The sequence below is a fragment of the Anas platyrhynchos genome, chromosome 6 (genome assembly GCF_047663525.1).
Source record: "Anas platyrhynchos isolate ZD024472 breed Pekin duck chromosome 6, IASCAAS_PekinDuck_T2T, whole genome shotgun sequence".
In the NCBI taxonomy this organism is placed as follows: domain Eukaryota; kingdom Metazoa; phylum Chordata; class Aves; order Anseriformes; family Anatidae; genus Anas; species Anas platyrhynchos.
Genome location: NC_092592.1, coordinates 25345435 through 25351640, shown reverse-complemented (window position 1 = coordinate 25351640; position 6206 = coordinate 25345435).

The following is a 6206-nucleotide window of genomic DNA, read 5'->3' as shown; positions in this document are numbered from 1 at the left end:
TATGTTGTGTATGTGCATGTTTAGGGTTTTGTTTCTGTACAGATGACTTTTTCATTGTAGCCGAAGAGGCATTTTAATGCTTTTGGAAATTATGGCATTACATTAGTTTATTTTAACAGTGTGCTACCTTCATACATAAAATATTTCTGTTGTGCTTTCAACTCTAATTATCCAAGGAGGAGAAACAGGATGGGGTTTGGTTTTCTATAAGCAGAGAAATTATAATGCTTGAATACTTGGTACTTTAAGATAACATGGTACAATAATGTCATCATATTGCCCAGAAATAATAAGGCTAACTCTTGTTTAGTCATAAAACATTGCATGTTTTTCTTCAAGACTTTTATTAGTTAGTTTAGTAGTAAACAGTTGGGTTCCCGCAGTGTTCTTGTTGTAGAAGAAATATACAGCAAAGGACTACTTTACACTAGTTATTTATCACATTGAGGTTGCTATGCAACCATACTACTCAGTGATAGCTCTCTTGGTTATGACATTAAAAAGACATCTGGAAAACTGGGGTGGGGAGAAACAGGGGAAAACGCAAACTGTTTCAGGATTGTGTATGTACTTATGGACCTTAAGTGCTCCATGAATTAACATTTTCAAAATGGAAACTAGCAGGAACAGAGCACAAACTACATGTAAAAAACATTTTTAGTTACCTGAATACTAATTTGAGCTTATCTATGCTTTCCAAGCAAGCATATCATTTACCATGCTCTAGTTGGCACTGCAGAGGGTTCACAATGTACAAACTGGATTCATTTCCAATAAAATGAAAGAAAGAAGTCTGCTTTTGGGATGCCTCTAACTGCACTCTGCCTGTTAAAGGGGTATTCAGTAAGGCTACACTACACCTACACTGAAATAAAAGCTTCAAAGATGTCAGCTTCTTACCACCAGACGCAGAATGGCTTGGGCTGGAAGAGACCTTAAAGCCCCTACAGTTCCACACCACCTGGGCAGGGACACCTCCCACCCCATCCAGCCTGGCCTTGAACACTGCCAGGGGTGGGGCATCCATAGCTTCTCTGGTCAACCTGTTCCAGTGCCTCACCACTTTCTGAATAAAGAACTTATAATACCTTATCTAAATCTACCCACTTTCAGTTTAAAGTAATTACGCCTTGTCCTACCACTACCCCCTGACAAAGAATCCATCCCCAGCTTTTCCATAGGCCCCTTCTAGGTACTGGAAGGCTGCTATATGGTGTCCCCAGGGCCTCCTCTTCTCCAGGCTGAACAACCCCAACTCCCTCAGTCTGTCTTCATAGAAGTTGTGCTCCAGCCCTCTGATTATCTTCATCACCCTCTTCTGGGCTCACTCCAACAGGCCCACGTCCTCCTTCTGTTGGGGGAGACCTCCTGGTTGTAGTACTCTAGTTGAGGCCTCATGAGAGCAGAATAGAGAGGGAGAATCACCTTCCTCAGCCTGCTAGCTACACTTCTTTTGATGGAACCTGGGATGCAACTGGCTTTCTGGACTGCAAGCATGTATTGACAGCCCACATTCAGTTTTTCATCTACCAATACCTCGAAGTCAAGTCCTTCTCCACAGGGCTGCTCTCAATCTACTCGTTGCCCAGCCTGTAAACATGTTTGGGATTGCCCTGCCCCAGGTGCAGGGCCTTGCACTTGGCCTTGCTGAATTTCACAAGATTCACATAAGCCCACCTCTCAAGCCTGTCAAGGCCCCTCTGGATGGCATTCCTCATCTTCAGCATGTTGACTGCACCACTCAGCTTGGTGTTGTCCACAAAGTTGCTGAGGGCACACTCAATGCTACTGCCCACGTCACAAAAGACGTTAAATAACACCAGTCTGACTACAGGCCCCTGGGGGTCACCACTCACCACCAGCCTCCACCTGGACTTCTCACTAAGTTCTAACTCAATTTGAAGTAAGGCGACTTAACCCATGTAAGGAAAGATAGACAGCTTCCAAGATGGAAATACATACAAATGACTTGATTAACTCGCTTAAGAACTGCAAATTATGTAGTGTAAATATAAGTAGGCATCAGTGTTAAACAGAGCTTTGGCATAAGGCAAGTTTTCAGGAGTTTATGGACCATAGCAATAACTGACTTGGCTGGTAATAAATTACTTTGTAATCAAAAATTTGGAAGTTGTTTTTTTCTTTAAATCAAGCAAGGAGATTGTTTATACTAAATATTAGTTCATATCTTAAATCTTGTTTCAGTGATTTACTTCAAGGTCAGCTCTCTACATCTAAACACTCTTATTGAAACAATTCATCAGAATCCTTCCAGTGACCCTAGTAGCAGGACCTTTGAATTTCTGTCAGAAACTCTATTAGTTGGCTTCAGGCCCCCAGCATGGGCTCTTCTCCATAGGCTGCAGCTCTGGCCTGGAGCCTACTCCTGCACGGGCTCTCCATGGGCCTCCTTCAAGCCACATCTACCTGCTGCACCTTGGGCGTGGGGCAGCTCCCAGGCTCTCCTGCTACCAAAACCTTGCCCAATAAATGATCATTTCATGAGCATTTTCCTCAGAGCTTTACCTTGACGCAAAACAATCAAAATCTTAGGAATATCTTTCTGTTAAATTTCTCTTCAGTAGAATTTCTATTTTCTAAAGATAAATGTTTCAGTATTACGATAAGCATTCTGATAGCTTAAATACCGTGATAAGTTGTTCCAGTTTGGATACTTACAACTGTTCAGTCACAATAGTCCTATGCGAAGAGAAAGTTATGAACTGTAGCTGTCCTTGTTCAGGGTCAGAAAATGATTCTTCCAAAGCACGAATGCTTCAAACTCATTTTTACACCAAAAGCATGATGACCTATAATGAAAACCACAAATGCATACACTTCCAGCTCCTACTACAAAGAGCTGTAATTTAATTACACACAACTGGGCATTTATTTGCAAGGCATAGTACAAGAACCTTGAAATTGTTAGTTTTCACATTTTTATTCCTCTTGCCACCACAAAAAAAAAAAAATCACAACAAAAGGTTTAAAAAATATACTTTCTACTTCTTGTACACAAAGGGATCCAAACTTGCAACTTGACATCTCAGTTAAAATTGTACCCAGTCAGCAGTGCCTTTGCATAAACTAGCACATGTGAACATCAGCATATTGAACGCTTAGAAGTCTTTTGCTTCACCTATTGGTACAGCGATGTGAAGTATTTTATAGATCCAGTACTTACAACTTAAATGAATTTTTAAGAATCATAGAATCATTACAGTTGGAAAAAAAACTCCAATATCATCTGGTCCAACCATCACCCTACCGCCACTGTCTCCCACTAAACCATGTCCCTAAGCACCAAGTCCAACCCTTCCTTGAACATCCCCAGGGACGGTGATGCCACCATTTCCCCAGGCAACCTGTTCCAGTGCCTGGCTGCTCTTTCTGAGAAGAAATGTCTCCTCATTTCCAACCTAAACCTCCCCTGGTGCAACTTGAGGCCATTCCCTCTAGTCGTATCGCTAGTAACCTGTGAGAAGAGGCTGACTCCCAGCCCTCCACAACTTCCTTTCAGGAAGTTGTAGAGAGCACTGAGGACTCCTCTGAGTCTCCCAGACTAAAAACCTCAGTTCCCTCAGCTGCTCCTCACAGGAGCCTTGAGGAGTTCCAGGCCCTTCACCAGCTTGGTAGCCCTTCTCTGGGCATGCTTCAGAGCCTCCATATCCTTCTTGTAGTGAGGGGCCCAAAGCTGAACACAGCACTTGAGGTGAGGTCTCACCAGAGCAGAGTACAGGGGGATGATCACCTCCCTAGTCCTGCTGGCTACACTATTCCTGATACAAGCCAGGATGCCATTGGCCCTCTTGGCCACCTGGGCACACTGCTGGCTCATGTTCAGGCAAGTGAAGTGCATTATACCTCACAAAGTACAATTTCAGTAAAACAGAAGTCTATCAGAACTGGTTGGAAGCAGTTAAGACTATGAGGCCCATCACTTAAGACTGAAGTCTTTTTGAATGATAATTTGTTAATTTTCATGGCAGTACGAATAAAAATAGTTTTCTGACACTTCATTGCAGGAAACTAAATTGTAAAGACTTGTCTTTCCACTGCTTTCATAGAGGAAGACCAAGGTACAATGAATACTATCACTTCATCTCACAACAGATTTATAAAGAAAGTGAGATACTCAGAAACTATAAAGACTGGTACCAGAAGCAGGCAGGAGCAGAAGAATCTGTCTTCAAAGGAAGGCTTGAATAATGTGCAGTAGAAGGTGTGCTAAAGTCTTAGGGCCATACTTTGTAAAATAAGAAAAAGAAATACAGACCGTATAAAGCAAGTAGGATTAAGGAGAAACTACCATAATCTCATGACTGGTGCACCACTGAGCTCATTAAAATAGACAGGAGGAATGTACAGCTGAATAGGATGAAAGACTGGTTTTCAAGATCTGAAGCTTACACATAAATGCACATCCTGAGATTCTATGGACACATAGCAGATCTGCAGCTTTAACCAACAGGGATAAGACTCAATTTTCACTGACTAAAGAGTTGCCACTTAAAATCCAGTTTAGTATCTAAATATGTACAAGACTATATGAATTCTAATACTAAACCACACCAATTATTGAATACTTTAAATGGAATAAAGGAATGGTGGAAGCAACAAATTACTCCAAGCCTGATAACACTAGGGATCTCAAACATGGATCTAGGAACTTTGTTAGGTTCTCCTCCCTTTCATCCCACCAAACCTTAAAAAGGTCATGAACTCAAAACTTGTGCTATTTTCTTAGCTCTACGTCACACGGACAGCTGGCAAAACTCAGTGTTGGGTGTCTGTCATTAATTTAGCAAGTAAACAACCAACATATACTCTTACAGATGCTGGCCTACAGTATTTTTTTTCCTGAGTAGAATTCAGATGAAGATTTGCTGAGTGCTAAGAGGAGAATTCCACATGCTAAAGGACAATATTTACTGTTCAATTTCCTTTTTGAAACGAGGGAATGAAGTAGACCCAGAGAACAGCACCTTCAAACCCATACATTCAGACTCACGTACAGAAAGTGCAAGAAGTGTAGGGAGGCATGGAGCTTTGAAACAGGGAGAAAGGAAGAGTAATAGTATACTGCATCCTGCCAAAGGGTTGTCCCAGCATCATGGTAAATTGAACTAACCTGCAGCTCAGTCAAAGGCTCAGAAATAACTGAGCTATCAGAACATGCTGCCTGTGTCTCCAATATACTTTCGTTCCAGGGGCTTTTTGAGGGACAATGCTACACTGTAAATGCCTGCCAGAGATTTCCCACGTCAGAGTAATTACATTTCATAGTTTATGCAGACTGGCTGCTTAGATACTCCACCAAGAAAACAGAAATACTTACCAGTATACCTGCAGTACCTGAATCAACGGGTTAGCTGTGGTATGTTTTTTTGTTACAGTTTCTATATGTTATTCTCTTTGAATAAATATTATTCTCTCCAGATACATTAACATATTCTGATTCCACTTCATAAGACTCATGTCGCATTTATGGCAATTTAATTATCAATCACAGTCTGGTGTCCTAGAAGTAAAGAATTTAAGTAGCAAACTCTAACAATAAGCCAAGAGGGAGAGTTCATGCAGATGTCCAAATCTAACCGTTTTTGCAAGTTAGTAAACAGAGCTGAAAAAAAAAAAATCAGTCAAATGGTCAAATATCTCTGTCATAGCCAGAGATGGAAGACATTAAAAAGATATCAACTCATTGAAAGCAACACATTCTGATTCCTGTATCTCATCTCAATCAGAAATGCTTCATTTAAGAACAAAATCAACTTCTGACTCTATGTAAACAACTGTGGCTTTACAAAAAAGCCTAAAGCCTTTGATCTGTTTGTACATGCTGCGCACATCCCTCATGCAGTCTAGATTACAAAATGCTCCAGGACACTTGCAACTGTTCATCCTTGGTGCCTCTATCATCACTCATGAAACACAACAATTTTGTAGACCATACTGCAAGCACTGAGGTGCCATTTCCCGTTCATTTTGGAGCTTTGGTAACCTGTATTATCATAAGTAAGGTTTCTATCTGTGCATAAAGTCAAAATACTGCTCATACCCCCAATTGAAGAAAATTATCTTTACAACAGACTGCACAGAGGAGCATTGTGCACACCAACCAAACCAGTCAGTCCCTGCCCTCCAGTCTTTGTTTAGAATTAATTTAATGCTCACCCTCTTAGGCATCTTATCAATTAAATTAT